General features: G+C 43.8%; 1 protein-coding gene across 1 annotated transcript in view; it reads left to right on the top strand.

The window, feature by feature from the left end:
* The first annotated feature begins 22,072 nt into the window (after nucleotides 1–22,072).
* The window catches only part of LOC118091929 (collagen alpha-6(VI) chain), a 64,150-nt gene continuing 60,823 nt past the window's right edge, over nucleotides 22,073–25,399 (top strand). Inside the window, exon 1 of the mRNA XM_035129536.3 lies at nucleotides 22,073–22,192. The gene's annotated coding sequence lies outside the window, so the exon portion shown is untranslated. The remainder of the gene's footprint in view (nucleotides 22,193–25,399) is intronic.

Genomic DNA, 25,399 nt, shown 5'->3' with positions numbered 1-25,399 from the left:
TCAGAACCACTGGCAATAATCTTTGAAAATTCCTGGAGAACAGGCGAAGTTCCAGCAGACTGGAGGAGGGCAAATGTTGTCCCTATTTTCAAAAAGGGGAAAAGAGAGGACCCAAACAATTACCGCCCAGTCAGCCTGACATCAATACCAGGAAAGATTCTAGAGCAGATCATTAAGCAAACAGTCTGTGAGCACCTAGAAAGAAACTCTGTGATCACTAAAAGTCAGCATGGGTTCCTGAAAAATAAGTCATGTCAGACTAATCTGATCTCATTTTTTGACAGAATTACAAGCCTGGTAGATGAAGGGAACGCTGTGGATGTAGCCTATCTTGATTTCAGCAAGGCCTTTGACAAGGTGCCCCATGATATTCTTGTAAAGAAGCTGGTAAAATGTGGGCTAGACAATGCTACCATTCAGTGGATTTATAACTGGCTTACTGACCGAACCCAAAGGGTGCTCATCAATGGCTCCTCCTCATCCTGGAGAGTAGTGACTAGTGGGGTGCCACAGGGTTCTGTCTTGGGCCCAGTCTTGTTCAACATCTTTATCAATGACTTGGATGATGGGCTTGAGGGCATCCTGAGCAAGTTTGCAGATGACACCAAATTGGGAGGGGTGGCTAACACCCCAGAGGACAGGATCACACTTCAGAATGACCTTAACAGATTAGACAACTGGGCCAAAGCAAACAAGATGAATTTTAACAAGGAGAAATGTAAAGTACTACACTTGGGCAAAAAAAATGAAAGGCACAAATACAGGATGGGAGACACCTGGCTTGAGAGCAGTACATGTGAAAAGGATCTAGGAGTCTTGGTAGACCACAAACTTGACATGAGTCAGCAGTGTGATGCAGCAGCTAAAAAAGCCAATGCAATTCTGGGCTGCATCAATAGGAGTATAGCATCTAGATCAAGGGAAGTAATAGTACCACTGTATTCTGCTCTGGTCAGACCTCACCTGGAGTACTGTGTCCAGTTCTGGGCACCACAGTTCAAGAAGGATACTGATAAGCTGGAACGTGTCCAGAAGAGGGCAACCAAAATGGTCAAAGGCCTGGAAACGATGCCTTATGAGGAACGGCTTAGGGAGCTGGGTATGTTTAGCCTGGAGAAGAGAAGGTTAAGGGGTGATATGATAACCATGTTCAAATATATAAAAGGATGTCATATAGAGGAGGGAGAAAGGTTGTTTTCTGCTGCTCCAGAGAAGCGGACACGGAGCAATGGATTCAAACTTCAAGAAAGAAGACTCCACCTAAACATTAGGAAGAACTTCATGACAGTAAGAGCTGTTCGGCAGTGGAATTTGCTGCCAAGGAGTGTGGTGGAGTCTCCTTCTTTGGAGGTCTTTAAGCAGAGGCTTGACAGCCATCTGTCAGGAATGCTTTGATGGTGTTTCCTGCTTGGCAGGGGGTTGGACTGGATGGCCCTTGTGGTCTCTTCCAACTCTATGATTCTATGATTCTATGATTCTATGATTCTATATTCCTCGTGGCTCATGAGAAGACCCTTCTGGGAGCCCTAAGAGGACATCAGTGAGGGTGGAGGAATCCCCAAAGAGACTGCAGGTGAAGAGGGACTTGGCTTAGGCTGCTTAGCCTCCCCACCTAGCAGCTGACATGCGGGATAGTGCAGCAGCAGCAGCAGCAGCAGCAGCAGCAGTTGTTTTTCTGTGCAACCTCTGGCCTCCAGGCTGCCCCAGAACTTCAATTCTGGTTGTGGGTATTTTTGGATATAGCATTTTTGGTCTAGATTGGAGAGAGAGTGGCAGAGAGGGTGATTAGAGGGTGGTTTAGAGGGTGCTCCCCACTTTTTCACTTGCAGTCACAGGGGCCTGGAATGTAACCCCCACTTAAGTGGGGGTACAACTGAATATTTATTTATTACATGTATATAGCCATGCAAGGAACAGCCACATCTTGATTAAAATAGGTACCAAAATCAGAAATCTGTGCAGTCAGCCAATATTAAAGGTAAAGGACCCCTGGACGGTTAGGTCCAGTCAAAGGCAACTATGGGGTTGCGGCGCTCATCTCGCTTTCAGGCCGAAGGAGCTGGTGTTTGTCCACAGACAGCTTTCCAGGTCATGTGGCCAGCAGGAATAAACCACTTCTGGCACAACGGGACACCATGACGGAAGCCAAAGCACACAGAAACGCCATTTCCCTTCCTGCCACAGTGGTACCTGTTTATCTACTTGCGCTTGCATGCTTTCAAACTGCTAGGATGGCAGGTGCTAGGACAGAGCAACAGGAACTCACCCTGTCGCGGGGATTCGAACCGCTGACCTTCCAATCGGCAAGCGCAAGAGGCTCAGTGGTTTAGACCACAGTGTCAACCACATACCTTTATCTTCACCTTAAGGATTGTCTGCAGACCCCCTCTAGTTGGTGATATGTATTATTTCAATAAGGGACCCAGGTGGCGCTGTGGTTAAACCACTGAGCCTAGGGCTTGCTGACCAGAAGGTTGGCGGTTCGAATCCCTGTGACGGGGTGAGCTCCCGTTGCTTGGTCCCAGCTCCTGCCAACCTAGCAGTTCGAAAGCACGTCAAAATGCAAGTAGATAAATAGGAACCGCTACAGCGGGAAGGTAAACAACGTTTCCATGTGCTGCTCTGGTTCGCCAGAAGAGGCTTTGTCATGCTGGCCACATGACCTGGAAGCTATACGCCGGCTCCCTCGGCCAATAATGCGAGATGAGCGCGCAACCCCAGAGTCGGTCACGACTGGACCTAATGGTCAGGGGTCCCTTTACCTTTTTATTATTTCAAATGGTCCTATGGGATTGTGCTTTTTGACTAGTGTATGAAATACGTCACCTCTTTTGAAATGTGGTAAGCAAGCTCAGATGTATTTGCAGGGCCCTCCTGCTTATACTGCTGAGTGGGCCCTGGAATTCCACCCTAAAGTCCTCTCCGAACATCATCTTTGATGCATGTACATGAGGGATGGAGAACCTGCCGTCCTCCAGATGTTGCTGGACTACAGCTGCCATCAGTATGGCCAACTGGCAGGAATGATGGAAGTTGGAGTCCAACAATATCCAGAGTCCCACAAGTTTTTCCACTCCTGATGTAGCAGGTCCCAGTTCTACTGGGGTTTTGGCAGCCTCCTTAAGACTCACTTATTCACCTGGGCATTTGCTGGCTGCTAACTTCCAGCTTGGAAGAAAACAGATATTTTTGACACAGTGGGTGTAGTTTTACTGTAGCTTTAATATTTGGATTTTTATTTAATGACACTTATATATTGTGAACCGCTCTGGGACCATCCAAATCAAGAGTGGTAAAGAAACATTTTAACTGAATTGAAAGTACACAATGATCTGCTTATTATTTGCTCTTTACTACATTCTTCTGCGAAGTTAAAATGTCTCTGGAGTTCAGTATAATGTTTTAAAACAGTTTAATGTTTTAAAAAGAGGCTGTTTCTCAGGAAATCCATGACTCACACAAAACCAATTCAAGGAGAAATTTTAAGGATCAACCAGGGAATTGCCTTTTTGAGAACTTCTTTCTGACAAAAAAAAAAAGGCTACGAAAAGCACCTCTTCAGAGACTATATGGCAAAATAGCTAAAGTGACCACATGATTCATAGGAAGAGGTGACAGTGGGGAGAAATCAGTGGAGTTAGTAAGAAAAGTGGCAGCAATAGAAAGTCTTTTTAATCAGAAATGATTTTCAGTAGAAGGTTCATGAACTTGGCCTGAGTATGGTTGACTTAATTTGAGCCTGGTGCAAGATTTATGATCACTGCTCCTGCACTTATCGCAAGCCAGGCTGAAGGAGAAGGGGTGTTTAAAACTAGCCTCGGTTTATGAAGGAGTCAGTCCATCTCAGTAACACGGCACGGTTGCCCTATTTAAGGGCATTAGGGGTGAACCTGGCAGCAGCATCTGAAACAGAGATGGGTAACATACCCCTCAACTGCCCCGATTCTGCTGAGATGCTAAAGCCTTCGTGGCTTCTGACTTGAAATCAAGGTGTCCCCATTTTGAGGCTTTGTCCCCCACTCACAGCACTTCCCCAGCAGCAGATCCTGGACTCAGCTGCACTGCGGCAAATATACAAATGTGACCCTAGATGGCGACAGTGAGCTATGCAAAATTCAATGTATTTTTCAAAACGGTTTTTAAAGAAAACGTTTTCACAGCGTTGTTTTTTAAAAAAATGTGTGTAGATTCCACCCCTGCCTCTCTGCCCTTCACAACATGGTGGCTGGCTCTGAGCTTGGCAGCATGGCTTGTTGATGTCATTCGCCAGGGTGCTGCTGGGAGCCAGAAGCAGAGAGACCCAGGAGGGGCATGGGCTTAAAAGGGCCATGGTGCAGATCTTGAGCGACTAGAAGGATGGGGGACAAAGAGTGGGAAAGGGAGGGCTGGTGCCCAGTGCTAGGGTCTCATCCGGTAATGTGCAAGGTAAGGAAGAGGAGAAGAAGAAGAAGAAGAAGAAGAAGAAGAAGAAGAAGAAGAAGAAGAAGAAGAAGAAGAAGAAGAAGAAGGGGAGGGGGAGGGGGGAGTTTGGACTTGATATCCTGCCTTTCACTCCCCTTAAGGAGTCTCAAAGCAGCCAACAATCTCCTTTCCCTTCCTCCCCCACAACAAACACTCTGTGAGGTGAGTGAAGCTGAGAGAATTCAGAGAAGTGTGACTAGCCCAAGGTCACCCAACAGCTGCATGTGGAGGAGCGGGGAAGCGAACCTGGTTCACCAGATTACGAGTCCACCACTCTTAACCACTACACCACACTGGCAGTAGCACCTCTGAGCATGTTCAGAGTGCACACACATCCGTCCTTCTCCTCAGCCAGCAACACCTTGCATTTATAATTCACCTTTCCTCCGAGGGTTTCCCTGGAATGAATAAACACACAACAGCAAGTGCAAAGCTACTGGAGTGACATGTTGGGGTTTATGTGGTATTTTCCAGGATAAAGTCTTCGCAAAAGCCTGCTCTTGGATGTATTAATTTATTTATTTTTGCAGTGGGGAGAATGAGTTTAATTGAGGAGGGTATTTTAAGAGCATTTGAAGTGGTTATCTCATAATTGCCAGAGAGGTGTATGTGTTCTTGATGAAAAATAATCACATGTCGACAGGACGGCGGGACAATTGCCCTCTCTCAATGGCGCCCATACAAAGCAAATGTTGCCTTCCGTTCCATCAGACGTTGAGCGCGCTCCAGAATACAATGTTTCTGTGCTTTCAGCTTTCTATGATTCTTCCTGCAAGATTAGAGATGAAAGGGGACGAAACACTGGAAAGAGATCTAAAGGAACAGTAAAGGCTTGCAACACCTATTTCCAAATTTTGCACATTTTGTTTCTAAAACAGCAGATGCAGGCCACACCGATCCACTGGCAAAATGTGAAACCATTTTTTACAGGGTCAGCCTCTCAACAAACCTACACGCATTTTGCTGCGCTGAACTCTGCCCTCTGATTTCTTTGAAGTTTCATTTCCCTGCGAAAGTGGCTTCCATGTTTTTCTGCCTCATTGTCAAGGAACTTCAGGTTTTCTTTTGAATTCCTGTGTGGACAGGGTTTTGACTACTCATGTCTATTTTAAGGTATTTCTACTCATGTCTATTTAACATTTCTTCCATACTCTGTAGACTTCCTGGCTCATGATGTTCCCCCGCCAATATCTCTCATTTTTAGTTGTAAAGGTACCCAGAAAGGCAGCAGGGTGTGTAGACTACAGTGGTGCCTCGCTAGACGAATTTAATTCGTTCCATGGGTCTTTTCTTCTAACGAAAAATTCGTCAAGTGAATCCCATAGGAATGCATTGAATTTTTTTCGAATTTTTTTTTTTGCCCATAGGAACGCATTAATTGAATTTCAATGCATTCCTATGGGAAACCGTGATTCGCTAGACGAATTTTTCATAAAATGAATTCGTCTAGCGAGGCAAGCTCCGCTCGAAAAATCCTTTCGTTAAGCAGGGCATTCGTTAAGCGAGGCACCACTGTACTTGGGAGAGGTTTTTGTCGAATGAGAGGACACCCACAAACACCCCTCAGCTACCTCCAAACTAAGGTGAGGAGAGAACATTTGATTTCATTTTTATTTCACTTTTAATTTGTATACCGCCTTTCTATATTAATAATAATAATTTTATTTATTTATACATACCCTGTCCATCTGGCTGGGTTTCCCCAGCCACTCTGAGCAGCTTCCAACAAAATATTAAAAATACAGTAAAACATGTAACATTAAAAACTTCCCTAAATAGGGCTGCCTTCAGATGTCTTCTAAAAGTCGGGTAGTTGTTTATTCCCTTGACGTCTAATGGAAGGGCGTTCCACAGGGTGGGTGCCACTACTGAGTAGGCCCTCTGCCTGGTTCTCACAATGAGGGAACCGCCAGAAGGCCCTCGGAGATGGACCTCAGTGTCCGGGCTGAACGATGGGGGTGGAGACGCTCCCTCAGGTATACTATATTGCTATGTACAAGGCGGTATACAGCAACAAAATACACAACAAAGAACACACCCCTTATAATAATCTGATCCAATACAATACAATACAGTACAGCTGGTTTAAACTGGTTCTCTTATCTCTTTTATGTCAAGGTCATGTTGACTATAAAAGTAAGACCAGAAGGAGCCTGGGTTTCACTTTCTCTTTCTATCTCTTTTCCTTCTGGTGTGGTGTTCTGTACATAGTATGCTTAGTGTTACGGTTTAGACCAGGGGTCCCCAAACTAAGGCCCGGTGGCTGGATGCGGCCCAATTGCCTTCTCAATCCGGCCCCAGGTCGGTCTGGGAATCAGCATATTTTTACATGAGTAGAATGTGTCCTTTTATTTAAAATGCATCTCTGGGTTATTTGTGGGGCATAGGAATTCGTTCATTTTTTTTTTTCAAAATATAGTCCAGCCCCCCACCAGGTCTGAGGGACAGTGGACCGGCCCCCTGCTGAAAAAGTTTGCTGACCCCTGGTTTAGACTTACTATAAGTTATTGTAAGTTTAAGTTAAGTCTGCTGCAACTGGTTTTCTTATGGACAGTACCAGTCCTGAGTGTATTGGATTTGTAACCGTTGTTGCTCATTTGCCTTCAGTAGCAGTAAAGCTCTGCTGAATGAAATACAATTGCCTCTGGTCTATTTTTGGGGAATCTTGCAACGTGCTTAAGTTTTTACTCTGCTAACTATACGTCAGAGTTCTGCTCTGGATCATATTGAGTAGAATCTCAGTGACAAACAGAACAACTCTTCTTTTGTTATCTCTGTGGATGTAATCTCCTGGGTGACACGGATGTCATGAGGCAATTGAATGTGCATGTGTACTCTGTCCATTTCCCTCCCACTCTCCTACCTTTGTGTAGCCCTGGGCACTGGCAACCCATGCTATGTCACTGCCTGCCAGTGTAGTAGCCAATTCTGAGCTAGCTAGACCAATGCTCTTACATGGTATAAGGCAGCTTTCTATGTTCCTAACACACATTTAAAGCACACCACTTGCCCCTCAGAATCCTGCAAATTACAGTTCACCTCGCACAAAGCTGCAATTCACAGCACCCTTAACAAGCTACGGTTTCCATGATTTCGGAAGGGAGCGATGTGCTTTTAATGTTATGGAGCTGTAGTTGTGACCATAGATGATAGAAGCCTTCAAGCGAGCTTTTCCTTCATCTGAACCTTAAATCTATGCAGTCTGTTACTAGTCTGCTGATTTTATTTTTGTAAAGCTTGCAATAAAACTGTAGGATTTGGCAGGCATAAATACAACAGTTTCAGGATTAATTGGGTACTAAAAGTTGTAGACAGGGTAGGGCTGTTCTTTTCCCGCACAGAACACTTTAGAAATCTGCTGCAAAGTAAGAAATGAATCAAATCTGCAATGTGGATTTTAAATATCCAGTGACATTAAACCTTGAAGGTTTAGAAGTGGTGTAACAATGTTTTAAAATAACCCTGACAGTTACAGCTTTCCATTTTGAAAAGAGTTGATAAAAGGGGGTTGGTTTTTTAAAAATGTTATTACAATCTATCATTAGTCACATAATAAAGGTAAAGGGACCCTGACCATTAGGTCCAGTCATGACCGACTCTGGGGTTGCGGCACACATCTCGCGTTATTGGCCGAGGGAGCCGGCGTATAGCTTCCAGGTCATGTGGCCAGCATGACTAAGCCGCTTCTGGTGAACCAGAGAAGCACACGGAAACGCTGTTTACCTATTTATCTACTTGCACTTTGACGTGCTTTCCAACTGCTAGGTTGGCAGGAGCTGGGACTGAACAACGGGACCTCACCCTGTCGCAGGGATTCGAACCGCCGACCTTCTGATCAGCAAGCCCTAGGCTCAGTGGTTTAACCCACAGCGCCACCTGCAAATTGCATATTACAAATAATAACATCTTATACTAGTGGCGAGTGCTAAGCACTTCCTGAGAAGTTGAAGTAATAAAAAAAAATTGAGATTTTTAGATGGCTATTGTAATTTGTGAGTTTTAGAACAGATGCAGGGCTGAGCACATCTGATAACATCCAAACTTAAGCGAAAACCACCTGCTCTGTCTCAGGAAACCACATTTGTAACTGTCACGACAAATGGGGAAAAGTCGTACCAAAGTCATGATTTGGTCTGCCATCTTGTTTCAAAATGGCTCCTGGTTTCCCAACATAGATGAAGACTGCCACCTCCCACTCGAGAACCTTCATTGCCAAGCTGGGCAATGATATTTCCAGAGGCATCCAAATTCACACTGGTTGGACGCATCAGGCCAAACTGGGCAAAATCTGGTGAAGTTATGCCAATGGCATGTTTCAGCCTGCCATCTTGATTCAATACGGCAGCCAATGTCCCAGCATCACTGGAGACTGCCACCCCATCTTGGAAACTCTTGTGCCCAGCTTGTTGATGGTATCTTGAGAGCATCTGAATGCTTAGAGAACAGAACAGAACAGCCGGCAGACAGACAGACAAACCACCTTTCAAATTATATAGTAGATTATCTTGTAATTTTTGAATTTCATTTTCTTCACAGCAGCAGTTGATTTCATCATATATTTAATATTTCCAGTTCTCTGCTAGTATGTGTCATTGAATGTGACCAATTAATCGCTTTCTTTGATTAGGTTGCCAGATCATTGCAGTTAATTATTTCCACATTGCTCCTAGTTTTCCCTAACGATTTCCAATTTCTTTGGCTCTCTGTACTCTTTCCATGTTTTGGTACAGAGTATACTGGCTATGGTCATTATGTATAAAAGCAGACGTTCCAGTAAAGAAAGAATGGATACAAAAACTTGTGGAATATGACGAAGCTTGCTGAAAGAATATAAAATCATGATAACCTTTTTTAAAACAAAAGAATTGAAATTGTTTATTGAATATTTACAGATAAATTATAAACAGATAAAAACATTGGCAGGATTATTGTAACAACCTGCAGTTTTTATAAGAGCATATATTTAAAGAAGATGAATAAATGAGTAAATTGAGTTAATTTGGAAATTAAAAACAAATTTAAGGAACCACAGAAAGAAGGGGAGGGAAGTCAAGTTTTGAAATGTCAAAATGAATGTAAAATTAGTGAAATGTATAAAACTAATGAAATGTATAAACTTAAAAGTATGAATAAATAAATAAATTAAATTAAATAAATAGGGGAGAATTTGCTTAAGAATCTAAGCTTCTTCCCTCTTTTTAAATTATAGGTGACAAGTCCGGTTAAAAAAAATCCATGGTCATGTACAATGGAAGAATTTATTATATCAGTTTTATCACCACCTCTTTTGATCTTACGTTGCCAAACTTCACTAGGTCATCTGTGTCCCATTTCCCCCCTTCGGCCACAGTTAATTCTATTTGTAATAAAGAAAAAGGGACCCCTGACCATTCGGTCCAGTCGCGACCGACTCTGGGGTTGCGACGCTCATCTCACGTTATTGGCCGAGGGAGCTGGCGTACAGCTTCCAGGTCATGTGGCCAGCATGACAAAGCCGCTTCTGGCGAACCAGAGCAACACATGGAAACACCATTTACCTTCCCGCTGTAGCGGTTCCTATTTATCTACTTGCACTTTGACGTGCTTTTGAACTGCTAGGTGGGCAGGAGCTGGGACCGAGCTCACCCCGTCGTGGGGATTCGAACCGCCGATCTTCTGATCGGCAAGCCCTAGGCTGTGTGGTTTAACCCACAGCGCCACCCGCGTCCCTAATTCTATTTGTAGATTCAATATAAATTGGTTCAATCAGATCCTAATGTTGCCACAAACAACTCATTCAGCTAAGTGATCTCCTTCTTTGATCTGAAAAGGGTACTAAATATGGAGAGTTGCATGCGGTTATTCTTTTCCCATGCAGAAACCATTAAACAGCTGTCACAGATAAATTATGTCATAGTGATATTGGGGGGCGGGGGAGAGTCACTCACTTTGGAAATACAGTATACAAGTTGTTTTGTGTCATCAGTTTTTATGACTCTGAAATATAAACCAAGCAATGTGCAATTGTACCCTCCTGTTCCCAGTTTAATTGTTTCATATGTTGTGCTAAATGCAATAATAACCAAAGTCTACAAGATTTTGTGAACATCTGCCGCAGCATGTTAAAAATCAAAAGTTTCCCTATGATCCTTCCAAATTATACTGAAAGAACCACAGTTTATACAAAACTGTTTTCAATTAATTCTGGTCGGCCTCAGATAAACTTTCCCATAACTTCACGAGCCCAAAAGTTTAATAGCAACTCATCTTCCCTCTTAATTGGGTGCTGTAGCTTCTTTCCAGCTCACTGGAAGGACAGATCCTGAAGCTGAGGCTCCAATACTTTGGCCACCTCATGAGAAGAGAAGACTCCCTGGAAAAGACCCTGAGGTTGGGAAAGATGGAGGGCACAAGGAGAAGGGGACGACAGAGGATGAGATGGTTGGACAGTGTTCTCGAAGCTATGAACATGAGTTTGACCAAACTGCGGGAGGCAGTGGAAAACAGGAGTGCCTGGCGTGCTCTGGTCCATGGGGTCACGAAGAGTCGGACACGACTAAACAACAACAACAACAATAGCTTCTTTCCAACATATTGGCTCCCCGTAATAAATGCAGATCTTACTCATTCCTAATGGAAAGGCATCGTAAGATTGCAGAAATGAAAATCCATTTGTAAAAAATAAGATTTGTAGAATCTCCACCCAACTATTCTCGTTTGTATATACCCCTACCAAGCATGTTTGCAGGCTTAGCTTCACAGCCTTCTCAAGATTCCGCCCCTTTTAGTTTTCAAAAATGTTTCATTCAACCTCCATGAAGATACAAAAACACTGATCAAATGTTCAATCAATCACTTTATTTCAGCTTTAAGCTCGTAGACAGACACAGACAAGAACAAATACACAGACAAGTTGGATTAAGAATTACTAGCAATAAAAGACTTAATAGATATACAAAATTAAATATAAATATAATAAGGAAATTTCAATTTCCATACAGCAATCCATTACGTCTCTTCTATGACAAAACAGAAGTTATTTTTTTTGCCATTTGTAAAGTTACAAACGGATCTGTATTTTGCAATAAAAAGGCAAGATGATCGAAAGGGATCGAATGTTATAATAAGCCTGTTTCCCAATTGTCCATAGAGGAAGAAAACAAGACCCCCAACCTTCTCAGTCCACCGACGACTGAGAGTTGTGTACCTCTAGATGTTGTTTGTCTCTCACTCTCATCAGCAGAGGCCAGCATAACCAATGGTCAGGGATGATAGAGACTGTAGTCCGACATAATTTGAAGCTCCATAGGTTACTCACCCCTGTTCCAGAGCTTTCGTCAGATAATATTGGGGAATTCATTAGAAAACCTTCTTCCACTGTTTAATATACATAATTTGTTTCTTTTCAATTTCAAGAATAATATTTATTATTATTATTATTAATAATAACAGTAATAATTTTATAGGTTGGTGAAATTTTCCCTGTTTCACCAATTTTGCAATCTTTTTCTCAAGATTTTTGCACAAAACTTCACAGCCACTTGTGACTTACATGGCTGGCATCAAAATATGACTTTATTTGTTTATAATACCAGATATTATTTATTTTGGATAATGCATGGTCTCTGTTATGTGATCGCTATCCATACGCCATGAGCACCTCCTTTTCTCTACCTGAAAATATCTTCTTTTATATCTGGATGCTTGGCTAGAGAAACAGAAATATTTTAGTTTTCTCAATTTAATCCAGGACTTCAGAGCAACTGGACTTGAAACCTTCATCAATTGTTTCAGGGAGCTGTTTCAGAAATGCAGTACAGCCTGGTGTGACCAGAGCAGGGACTCAGCTACTGTACATTAGTCAAGAAAAAGCGGTTACATTTTTTAAAATTAAATTTTCAATTTTACATCCTTGGTTCATTTTGTTAATCTTTCATTCCTGCATATTTTACTATGACCATATTAGTTCTCCACTTTTACATCACTCGGACATTAATTACACTGTTGATTTTATCTTTGTGCTGCCAGCATTTTCAGCTGTGTACAGTTATTTTCCATATACCCAATAAATATTTTCCACTCTTCTTTGAATGTGTGTTCTTCTTGCTTTCTTATTCTATATGTTAAACCTGAAAGCTCTGCATTTTCTACCACCTTATGTTACCAGTCCTCTTTGCCTGGGACCCCTCTCTCGCTTTCCATTTTTGGACTAACAAAACTCGGGTCGCCGCTGTTGCATGCATAAATAAATTTTGTTGACACTTGGGGATTTCAATCTGGATTATTCCCAACAGAAAGGTCTCCAGTCTTTTTGGGAAAGTTATTTTAAACATTTTTTTCAACTCATTATAGATCATTTCCCGATATTCTTTTACCTTTTTTTTTACATGTCCATCACATATGAAAAAACGTTCCCTTCATTTCTTTACATTTCCAATACATATCTGATTCTGCTTTATACAGTGGTACCTCAGTTCTCGAATGCAGTGCTTTTTTTCCTGGGGGTACGCAGGGGTACGCATACCCCTAAACATTTTGTGAATCTAAGTTTGGCCTCATTGAGGGACAGCATTTCAATATGAGTAGGAAATTGAGAGTAGCCCCTAAACATTTTTTTAGAAAGAAAGAAAAATCACTGCTGAAATGTAATCCGTTCTGGAAGACAGTTCGAGTTCCGAAACGTTCGAAAACCGAGGCACAAAGGGCTGGCTGCAAATGCAATTGATAAAATCGAAAAACACGCAGCGGAAGCTGTTTGACTTCCGTGGTGCGTTCGAAAACGGAAGCATTTACTTCCGGGGTGTTGGCGTCCTAGTTCCGAAACGTTCGTCAACAGAGACGTTCAAGAACCGAGGGACCACTGTATATCTTAGCCAACCTACTCGGAATCAAATACCACCTGTGAATCAATTTCATGTAATTCTCTTTCAGTGAGTAACATGCGGTAAATTTCAAATTATTCTTCCAAAGTTTCTCTCAGAGCTTTAAATCTATGTTGTGTCCTATATCCTTTGCCCAGTGCATCACTGAAGCTTTGACTAGCTCATCTTTTCTTTCCCATTCTAATAAAAAGTTATACGATGTTGGTGATCTGACATTAAGTAAAAGCGAAACAAAAGAAGTGCCATGGTCAGATCACTTTCTGGTGCAACTGGACTTCTCCGCAACCCTTCCCCTCTGCAGGGAGGTGGGACCGATTCGGATGGTCCGCCCCCGCTACTTAATGGATCCAATTGGCTTCCAAAGAGTGGTAGGGGATGTTTTATCCCATGTCGATGGCCTTTCAGCTGATTCCCTGGTGGCCCGCTGGAATGCGGAGTTAACCAGTGCTATTGACTGTCTGGCTCCGAAGCGCCCTCTCAGATTGCATGGAGCCCGGACAGCCCCGTGGTTTTCCCCGGCGCTGAGGGCAATGAAACAGTCGTTGAGACGGCTAGAGCGCCGGTGGCGGAAAACTCATTTTGAATCAGACCGGACACGGGCTAGAGCTCAACTTCGAGCCTACCAAGTGGCAATGGCGACGGCGAAGAGGACCTTCTTCACCGTCTCCATCGCATCTGCAGAAAACAGCAGCAGGAGACTCTTCCAGGTGGTTCGCAATTTAGCGGAACCACCTGCTCCATCCGGGCCCAGTACGGGCCACATGATCTCCTGCAATGATTTTGCAAAGTTTTTTGCAGATAAAGTCGCTCAGATTCGGGAAGAGGTAGACTCCACCGTGGGAGCAGGGCCGGGGCGGGGGAGTGCTAGAGTCCTGTCTAGTCAAGTTTTGTGGGATCAATTTCAATCTGTTACCTCCGAGGATGTGGACAGGCTGCTTAGACGAATGAAACCAACCACCTGTCTCCTTGATCCTTGCCCATCCTGGCTTATAAAAGCTAGCCAGGAAGGGCTGGGCGATGGGCTTCGCGGGTTGGTAAATGCTTCTCTCCATGAGGGAGCCTTCCCAGACCCGCTGAAAGAGGCGGTTATTAAACCGCTTCTTAAAAAACCATCTTTAGATCCGGCCAATATGGCCAACTATCGCCCAGTCTCAAATCTTCCATTCTTGGGCACGGTGATTGAGCGAGTGGTTGCGGAACAACTCCAGGCACGCCTGGAAGAAGCGGACCATTTGGATCCCTTCCAGTCAGGATTCAGGCCTCATCATGGGACTGAAACTGCCTTGGTCGCACTGGTCGATGATCTCCGGCGGGCTAGGGACAAAGGTAAGAGCTGTTTCCTTGTTCTGCTGGATCTCTCAGCGGCTTTTGACACCATCGACCATAACATCCTTCTGGACCGTCTAGAGGGTTTGGGAGCTGGGGGCACTGTCATGCAGTGGTTCCGCTCCTTCCTCCTGGGCCGTGTTCAGAAAGTAGTGGTGGGGGATGAGTGTTCAGACCCCTGGGCTCTCACTTGTGGGGTGCCTCAGGGTTCTGTCCTCTCCCCCATGCTTTTTAATATCTATATGCAGCTGCTGGGAGAGATCATCAGGGGGTTTGGGCTGGGTGTCCATCAGTATGCTGATGATACCCAGCTCTACCTCTCTTTTAAATCAGAACCAGTGAAGGCGGTGAAGGTCCTGTGTGAGTGCTTGGAGGCGGTTGGAGGATGGATGGCGGCTAACAGATTGAGATTGAATCCTGACAAGACAGAAGTACTGTTTGTGGGGGACAGGAGGCGGGCGGGTGTGGAGGACTCTCTGGTCCTGAATTGGGTAACTGTGCCCCTGAAAGACCAGGTGCGCAGCCTGGGAGTCATTTTAGACTCACAGCTGTCCATGGAGGCACAGGTCAACTCCGTGTCCAGGGCAGCTGTTTATCAGCTCCATCTGGTACGCAGGCTGAGTCCCTACCTGCCCACTGACTGTCTCTCCAGAGTGGTGCATGCTCTAGTTATCTCTCGCTTGGACTACTGCAATGCGCTCTACGTGGGGCTACCTTTGAAGGTGACCCGGAAACTACAACTAATCCAGAATGCGGCAGCTAGACTGGTGACTGGGAGCGGCCGCCGAGATCACATAACACCGGTCCTAAAAGACCTACATTGGCTCCCAGTACGTTTCCGAGCACAATTCAAAGTGTTGGTGTTGACCTTTAAAGCCCTAAATGGCCTCGGTCCGGTATACCTGAAGGAGCGTCTCCACCCCCATCGTTCTGCCCGGACACTGAGGTCCAGCTCCGAGGGCCTTCTGGCGGTTCCCTCATTACGAGAAGCCAAGTTACAGGGAACCAGGCAGAGGGCCTTCTCGGTAGTGGCACCCACCCTGTGGAATGCCCTCCCACTAGAGGTCAAAGAGAACAATTACCAGACCTTTAGAAGGCATCTCAAGGCAGCCCTGTTTAGGGAAGCTTTTAATGTTTGATGGATTTTTGTATTTTAGAATTTCTGTTTTTTTGGAAGCCGCCCAGAGTGGCTGGGGGAACCCGGCCAGATGGGCGGGGTATAAATAATAAATTATTATTATTATTATTATTATTATTATTATTATTATTATTATTATACGTTTTGGTCAATAGCTTGTCCTTATTCTGTATTAATTGTCTTTCAAATTGTGAGCTTTTCCCCCTTCCGTTCTCTCCTGCCCTTCATAAAAGACACTGCCTCCGTTTACAGCGGTATGACTGGAGCACAGCACCCACCATATTTCTCTCTGAATTATAGTAGCAGAGCAATGCTATTAAAATTTAAGGGTCATTTGGGGAAAGGAAACATTTCAGAGACTGCAGGAGATCTGCTCTGGACACCCACTGCTGGGGCAGTTTGTAGTTTATATACAGTAATAAAAAGAAGGGAGGTGCTGCTGGCATTGCGTGGACAGGCAGAGTCCCCCAAACCCCCAGGCGACCCCCTGAGCGGAATAAAGATGCAAGACAATGTGCTATGAGATTCAAATTGGCCACAACTTTATTAAGATTCAGATGTAGGGAGACCTTGGCTCAGGCATTGGGCGTTATCCTTCCCAGTCCCCAGCCGGGGTTCTGGGAGGTTTCGGGGTTATCTACATGTATAGGGGTTGGAGCTGGTTCTGGAGAACCTATGTTCAAGCAGAGAGAGCCCGCCCCCTGTTCGTGGCCGCTGGAAGGGGAAGTGATGACGCCTATTGGCATGGTCAAGGCTTCCCCCAATACCCTGCTCTTGTTGCCACAAAGGGGGTGAGGTCTCCGCCTCATGCCCCTCCCTCTAGGAGAATCGCCAAAGAATTCCACCCAAGGCCTGACACTGCCAAAGTTGTGACGTATTGCTACAGGAAAGGCGAAACCTGCCAATGCAGGAAAATTCTTTTCCGGCCCTTCAACAGCGACCTTGACGTAGCAGCACCTGTGTACCTGTGGAAAAAAAGGTTAACCTGCAAAAGAAACTTGAATGAGGGTGTGGAGGGTGGGATGGGAGAAGCTCTGGAACCAACTGGTGCTTGGAGGTAAGATTCAAATTCTATCGTGTGAGCTGGAGAGTCCCTCCCCATACCTGGCCATCCCCTGGCAACACCTCCCCAGGCAGGATTGGACGCTAGGCTGGGGTAGGCGGAGACCCCTGGCATCCTACCTCGGAAGGCGGTGCCAGCCCCAAACTACCAGGGAGTTGCCTTATGGGACCAGGGGGCTGTGCACAACCATGCAAAGGTCGCCCCCCCATTTGATGTGTGGAGCGGTCATTATCTATTTCGCCAAACCTTTACTAGGCATTTCAAATATAGACCATCATAAAACATCTCTATGTGAAATTTAAATATATATATATACAAATAAACGGCCATGTAAAAATACGCAATAACGAGGATTTTCATTGGAGTTTCCTCCGGCTAAATAGTGCCATTGACCACTCTGAGAGAAACTATTGAAAAAAATTTAGCCACCCTTGCAGTTACTTCTGGGTTAATGTCAAACAGAGGGAATCTGATATTTTCATTTTGCCGTGGTGTTAGACTACCCCAAAAAGGGGGATAGTATATGTTTGCATAGCTGGTTATACAACAGACAGTAGAAAAGGATATGTTCTACAGTGACCAGCACATTAAAAAAAACATCCACAATGTCTATTGTTTCTGGGGATGTTTAAATATTTGCCCTCGACAAAAGTCGGGCTAACGTAAAGACTGGAATTATTAGTTTTGAAATATAAGCAACCCTGTTGTCTGTTGCATTTAAACCATGAAACTTGGGACAGCAGATTTTAACTACAGCTGACTCAATGTTTTATTTTTCAATGGCCCTTAATCTGATTTGAATATTACAATAAATATAATTGCTCACTTAAATTATACTAGAGTTCCAAGTCAATACCCATAGATCTGATTTTGCTATGTAAGAGTTGAAACCATCTGGATTGATAAGAGTCTGTAAATAAGGCTGGCATGATCATCATAGTAAGTGATGGTTTTAATTGGGGGGAGGGAGAAACAGGGAGCCCCCCCCCCACTACTGCCACCGGAAACTGCCCCTATCTCCCAAACAGTTTGCAATGGAAGCTCTGGGAGAGTGCTTTTCAGCTGGCAAATATATGATGTGTTGTGGGGGCAATATTTTATCCCCAACTCCCTCAAATAACTATATGAAGCTTTCAGATCTACTGCATACGTCTAAGACTGCCATTTACCACCTTCAGCTAGTATGGCAGTTGCAACAGTTCCTGAATCCAGGATAGCTTGACCTCGGGAGTCTTCTAGGCATTGGAAACTTAAAGAGTGGATTACCTCCACGCACTCTGTGTGCTGCGGCACTATTGCTAACAGGCATAAATAATGAAACTATAGAGTTAGGGCTCCCATGTGTCCAGAATTTCCCGGACATGGGCAGGATTCATCCGTCAAAAATGGCATCTGGGCCGAATTCTTGAAAAGTTGTTAAAATGTTCGGGGGAACCCGAAATGTTGTTTTTCTGACGATTTCCCTAAAAATAGTTTGTTTGTTTTTTTAAAAAAAAGCTGAATAACTTTTGTGTCCAGAAATATGGAAATATGAAATATGGCAACCATAGTCAAGGGTGGGGTGAATCTTAAAGAGGAATACTATCATATATTATTGCATCAACCAAATTCACTGATAGAGCTGACTATATTGTGTTCTTCCTTATTGTCATATGTAATTGTCAGGCTTCAGGAAATCGGCTTCCTCCCCCTGTGGCAGTAGATAAGCAGAGCAAAGGAATAGGAGTCTTCTTATCAGTTAGAAGCTTTAATAACCACAGCGAGAGAACAAGGAACCCATCTCCTAGAATGACGGTGCTCCCAATTAAGGATCCCATCCCCTTACGTCCCTATGAATCCACGTCACTCCCACATTTTGTAACCTGAGCTTGTCCCCTCTGTGCTTTGTGTGTTTTCTGTTCTGCCGCTTTCTGAGCTCTTCTTGACCTTGAGCTGAGTGGAGGAATGCTGACCAGAGACTGTGAATCTGTTAACCCCCTCTTTTCCAGTATTTCTTCTCCTAGCTGTTTCCCATCCAGTATTTCCCAGCTTCTGCCTTCTGAACTGTGCCCCTCTGCAAACTGCTGTTCCAGATCTATGCTGTCCTCCTGCTCCTGGGAAGATTCAGGATCAGGAGGAGGGGGTGGCTCCCATCATTCTTAGTCAGTGCAGCCCTCCTCAGCACAGTCCCTGACAGTAATAAAATCTACCCAAGCCTATGCAAACTTATCTTTTTTACATTGCCTCCACAAGGTTTTTAATTCAATTAGGCACCCTCCTTCTGACAATGCAGGCTTAATGTTAAAAGGCAGGGACTTACGAAGCCCAGGGATGTAGTGGGGGGGACCTGCTCATGCCACCCTGCCAGCACCACATAGCCCTGCGCCCTTCGATCCCAGCCTCACTCTCGCTTTGCACCATCAAGACACTCTCGGCGGCTGGTGCTGCCACGCTACCAAATTGACTCCTCCCACGTTCCACCGATCAAAGCAGTCCAATAAGCACATAAGAGACAAAGCGGCCCTTCAAATAAACTAGTCCCAATTGAGAGTGTTATATTAATAGTAAAACCTTCAACTTGGCCCAGTTAAAAACCAGTAGCCAGTGCAGACCCGTTGAGTGGATCCTAGTGCTGCTAGGATCGCGGGTTTGAGCCCCACGCTGGGCAAAAGATTCCTGCATGGCAGTTGGGTTGAGCTGGATGACCCTCGAGGTCCCTTCCAACTCTCCTAGGGTTGCCATATTTATAACAGATGTCCTCTCTGTATCCTGGACAGGAACGGTCAACATCTTTTTTATTTTGCGATGTCGATAGGGATTTCCAAACTGTTCAGGAAATGATTTATTTTTCTTTGGTTCAGATTTATGGAGGAAAAATATAAAACAACACAAACTCTGACAATGTTTCATCATCACTCCTTCTGCCTGGAGGGATAGTTCTAGATTTCTCTTTGCAAGAAAACCTTTAAGGTAAAAAAAAAAAAATCTCTGGCTTTTCCAAAAATAACAAAGCTTGCTCGATTTTATAAGTCTCATATAAAGGTGTGTTCTAAACATTACACACTCTTTCCAAAGTTTATCTTGCTTTATCTCTTGGACGTTTCTTAAGCTTTCCCCTTTTCCGTTTCCCTATAAATGCAGACAAGCTTATGAAGTAACTCCTTAATACTGTTTTTCCTGTGTCCAATATTGTATCAAGATCCAGACAGCTTGACTCAACTTATAATTGTTTCCTGAGACAGATGGATGCCAACAATAATTGAAGGTCTCTTGTGATCTTGTTTCAGTGCCTGCATCTTGTCCTGATAGTTCATTTAACATACAGAACTTGCCCCCCCTTTACATTAATTTACATTGAATTCGTGAAAGTAATTCGGCACAGTGTGAAACGTCACTCAGACCAACATCTCTTCTTCTCAATCATTTGAGGTAAAACAGAGTTGTGGAGGAATGAGTAACCTCAAATCCCACATCAAATATTTTGGATAGCAATGAAGAATCTCGGGGGGGGGGCATGCATAGTAAAATTCGCAACAGCATCAAAACATTTAGCTATACAGGGGTCAGCAAACTTTTTCAGCAGGGGGCCGGTCCACTGTCCCTCAGACCTTGTGGGAGGCGGGACTATTTGGGGGGGGGTGTGTGAACAAATTCCTATGCCCCACAAATAACCCAGAGATGCCTTTTAAATAAAAGGACACATTCTACTCATGTAAAAGCACGCTGATTCCCGGACCACCCATGGGCTGGATTTAGAAGGCGATTGGGCCAGATCCGGCCCCCGGGCCTTAGTTTGCTTACCCATGTATTAGAATTTCATGCAGTAGAAAATCCTTACTGTTCTTCTGAAAAAGAACCAGAGTTTAATTAGACTATAGATATTGGGTGATATCCAGGTATAAGGTGGAATATAAGTACAATTAATAACAGGGGTCAGCAAACTTTTTCAGCAGGGGGCTGGTCCACCGTCCCCCAGACCTTGTGGGGGGTCGGACTATATTTTGGAAAAAAAATATGAACAAATTCCTATGCCCCACCAATAACCCAGAGATGCATTTTAAATAAAAGGACACATTCTACTCATGTAAAAACACCAGACAGGCCCCACAAATAACCCAGAGATGCATTTTAAATAAAAGGACACATTCTACTCATGTAAAAACATGCTGATTCCCAGACTGTCCGCGGGCCGGATTTGGAAGGCGATTGGGCCGCATCCGGCCCCCGGGCCTTAGTTTTGGGGCCCCTGATTAATAATCATAATAATCATAATAATCATAATAAGGTAAAAGGTAAACTACCCCTGGATGGTTAAGTCCAGTCAAAGGCAACTACGGTGGTACCTCGGTTTACAAACACAATTGGTTCCGGAAGTCTGTACTTAACCTGGAGCGTACTTAACCTGACGCGAACTTTCCCATTGAAATGGAATGTGGATTAATCCGTTCTAGGTCTGCGGAGTACTTAAACTGAAAATACTCAAACCGAGGCGTACTTAAACCGAGGTATGACTGTATGGGGTTGCAGTGCTTATCTCGCTTTCAGGCTGAGGGAGCCGGCGTTTGTCCACAGACAGCTTTCCGGGTCATGGGGCCAGCAGGACTAAACCGCTTCTGGTGCAACAGGACACTGTGACGGAAACCAGAGCGCACAGAAACGCCGTTTACCTTCCCGCCACAGCAGTACCTATTTATCTACTTGCATTGGCATGCTTTCGAACTGCTAGCTTGGAAAGTCGCACTCGACAATATGCCGTTCTCTCGACAGAAGCACAGCTTTGGGCCATCGGAGAAACACGCGTGCAAAAGAACTCCTCCATTTGTGTCCATGTCTCCTGAAATGCTACCAAACAATGTTTTGGGTTGGGGCTTTGCTTTTGGCTGTCGCCTTATTTAATATGGTGAGCTGCCAGATGCTGCTCTGGAAGTTACCTCTGCCAGTAGTTTTGCTATATTATTTGGCTAGCGAAGTTGAGCTTGTGATAAGAGGTAGGGAGGACTAACGTATGTGGGGGAGGAGGAATGAAAGAGAGGGGACTTCAGCATTCTGACCAGCATTATTTTTAAAAAAATAAATTCACAAGAAAGCAAGTTCTTTTCTATCCAGCAATTTGCAGTCCAGTTGCACAGGCTGGAAGAGAGGAAATCCCCTCTGAAAATGGCCTTTGACTGTGGATTCAGAGATAATGATGCAGAAACCAATATCAAGAGGGGGTGGTGCTGATCTTTTCCAGGGAATTTGTTCCAATTTGCTGCCTTGGGAGAGGATTTATGGGATGTTGCTAACAATGCTGCTCATAAAAAGGCCCCGTCTTTCCTGAGCCACTTTGCAGTTGACGAAGTTTTGCAGTTACCTTGTTAATTGGTAAGTGTCTTCATTCATTGCTTGTCAGAGGTTGGTGAAGTTGTTCAGATTAAACCCCCCACTTTTAAAGTGACTGTTTTGTCAGAAACCTTTCATGGAGTGTAGATGTTAAGGTGGCTCCCCCCCCCCCCGGTGACATGATATACTAACGAAAGACATTACTGACTGCAGATTTTACAGCCCAATTTGAAATTAGAGGTTGTGATTTATGTGTTTGCTTTAAAATGTTCTTAGAAGCTCAGAATGTTTGTAATTGTTCTTATAATTATTTATTCAGTTTATATCCTGCCGCTCTTCCCAAAGGAGCCCCGGGGTGTTTTAGAATTTTTAAAATAAGTTTGAAATGTGTTTTTATTTTGTTTAAAATTATACTGTTTTAACGTTTTGAGGTTGCCTCTCCCCCGCTCCGGGCTCCTTAGAAAAGAAGAATAGAAATTTAATAATACTCTCTCTTTCTCTCTCAAAAATTAAGCGATTGCATTCTGATATTGGAAACCTTTGTTTTAAGTACGCATAACTAACTCTTGTGGCCAATACCTGCCATTCAGTATTTTACTCTGATTTTAAACAACAACAAAAAATGTGCATAGTGTACGCTTTTGAATTTGAATCTTAACTCTTTGTTTGTGATGCTGGCAATATTTGCTTTGTGGATAAATACACCAATCTTTTCTAAGTCTAGCATCATTCTAATGCCATGTTCATTCCTTTCCTTTTCCTCCTGCACACTTCTTGAATATTTCACTGGCCTTCACAAGTGCAGAAAAAAGCATAAATAAAATATATATCCTCTATTCACCACTAAGCTCTTTTTAAAATCCTACTAATTTCCTAGGAGATTTAAGCACCTATTTAGCTTTCCCTGAATGACATTAGTTTAAAGGTACTAATCTATGACTGCTCAATGTAACAGTAACCACTGCTTTGTGATCCTCTTATTCTGCAAAAATCTTGAGGGGGGGGATATGAGATTATTGTTAGAACACAACTTGACTGTTGACACCTATGGTTTGTTTCCGTGTGAATTTTCTTCTAGTACTGAGCATTTTATTACAGATTTGTCCATCGGTTGGTGGATACTGTCAATTCCCCTCCTTAGAACATTGCAATTCTGTATACACCTTCTCAAAATTAAGTCCCACTGAGTTTATTAGGAGTTACTCCCAAGCAGAGACTGCAATTCTGTGCCTCCTTAATCTGAACTTTGTTGTTGTTTAGTCGTTTAGTCGTGTCCGACTCTTCGTGACCCCATGGACCATAGCACGCCAGGCACTCCTGTCTTCCACTGCCTCCCGCAGTTTGGTCAAACTCATGTTCGTAGCTTCAAGAACACTGTCCAACCATCTCGTCCTCTGTCGTCCCCTTCTCCTAGTGCCCTCAATCTTTCCCAACATCAGGGTCTTTTCCAAGGATTCTTCTCTTCTCATGAGGTGGCCAAAGTATTGGAGCCTCAGCTTCAGGATCTGTCCTTCCAGGGAGCACTCGGGGCTGATTTCCTTAAGAATGGATAGGTGTGATCTTCTTGCAGTCCATGGGACTCTCAAGAGACTCCTCCAGCACCATAATTCAAAAGCATCAATTCTTCTGAACTAGCCCCACTGAAATCAATGGGACTTCTGCGTAGATTGTGCTGTTAGCCTCTAGCGCATTTTCTTTTGAGTAAAAGCAAGCAAACTAAGCACACAGCAAAACTTCCTCGACGGCACATTTCCCCCTACGCAGCCTGAAAGTTTGTTTGGGCAAGGTATTCCAACAAAACGCACAATTAAAAATACAGATTCTGGACATATAAGGAATAATGCAGTCGGAAGCAGTGTCTGGGCGAAAATCTCAAACAAAATCCATGAAAATCCGGCCGTATGGCAACCCATCTCTGCAGTGCCGTTTTGGGCGATTTCCCTTAAAAATAGCTCAAAAGCTTTATTTTTGTGTGTGAAATTACCCCAAAATTGGCAACCCTAATTTAGTAGATCACATCACAATTCATTTATCTCCTCCCCTCTGCAATGATTGCTGGCACTTTGTAATAGAAGCAGAACTTTCACATACAGCTATCACCATCGATTAAATGTGAGCATGTTAATAGTACAGTAAAGTGAAAGCATTCGATTTTCGTTTTTTTCCACTATATGGTCCATTCAAAAGTAAAACCAACTGAGTTTCTTGGGGCTTGCTCCTAGGAACCCGGGTGTGAGATTGCTGCCCTGCACTCTGCTATCTCCATATTTCTCCATGTCAGGGGACTCTCAACATGAGTTCCATTTCGTCCAGCATCCAGTTTTTCACAGTGGTCAGACAGTTGCCTCCTGATGCCCATAAACAGGGCATGGGAACCACAGTTCTCTCCCACTGAGAAGGACCATCATTCAATGGTAGAAGGCTTGCTTTGCAGAAGATCACAAATTCATTCACCAGCCTTTAAAGACTAGGGTTGGGAAGCCCTACATAACTGCTGCTAGTCGGTGCTGCTACATAGATCAAGAGTCTAACATTCTCTATACAGTAACTTCCTATATTACACCGTTTCCTCATCCCCACCCCAATTAAACCTGGCAGTCAGAGAAATTCCTTTTGGCCACTGTGGCTAATCACCACCCACAAACCCATCCGCCATGAATTTCTCTAATGCTCTGTTAAAACCATCTAAACCTCTGGAAATCTCTATGCATTCATTGCAAGAGTGTATCCTTTTGACCAGGGGTCAGCAAACATTTTTCAGCAGGCGGCCGGTCCACTGTCCCTCAGACCTTGTGGGGGGTCGGACTATATTTTGGAAAAAAAATATGAATGAATTATTATGCCCCACAAATAACCCAGAGATGCATTTTAAATAAAAGCACGCATTCTACTAACGTAAAAACATGCTGATTCCTGGACTGTCTGCAGGCCGGATTTAGAAGGCGATTGGGCCGCATCCGGCCCCCAGGCCTTAGTTTGGGGACCCCTGCTTTTGACTCTCCTAATTCCAGTCCCTATCAGCACAGCTGTCAAGTTCTCCCTTTTTTTTTTAAAGGGAAATTCCCTTATGCTGAATAGGCTTCCTCGCGAGAAAAGGGAAAACTTGACAGCTATGCCTATCAGTTTCTTTTTTATATATATAAATGATTTTTATTTAAGATTTTCAACTTAAACATTTTTCATATCATCATAACATAAACAATTATTCTAATTATTTTAAAAAAGAAAAAAGGCACAAAAAAGAAAAAA

The sequence above is a fragment of the Zootoca vivipara genome, chromosome 11 (genome assembly GCF_965207765.1).
Source record: "Zootoca vivipara chromosome 11, rZooViv2.hap1.1, whole genome shotgun sequence".
In the NCBI taxonomy this organism is placed as follows: Eukaryota; Metazoa; Chordata; class Lepidosauria; order Squamata; family Lacertidae; genus Zootoca; species Zootoca vivipara.
Note: the sequence above shows the minus strand (reverse complement) of the source record. Positions and strands in the feature narration are given on the sequence as shown.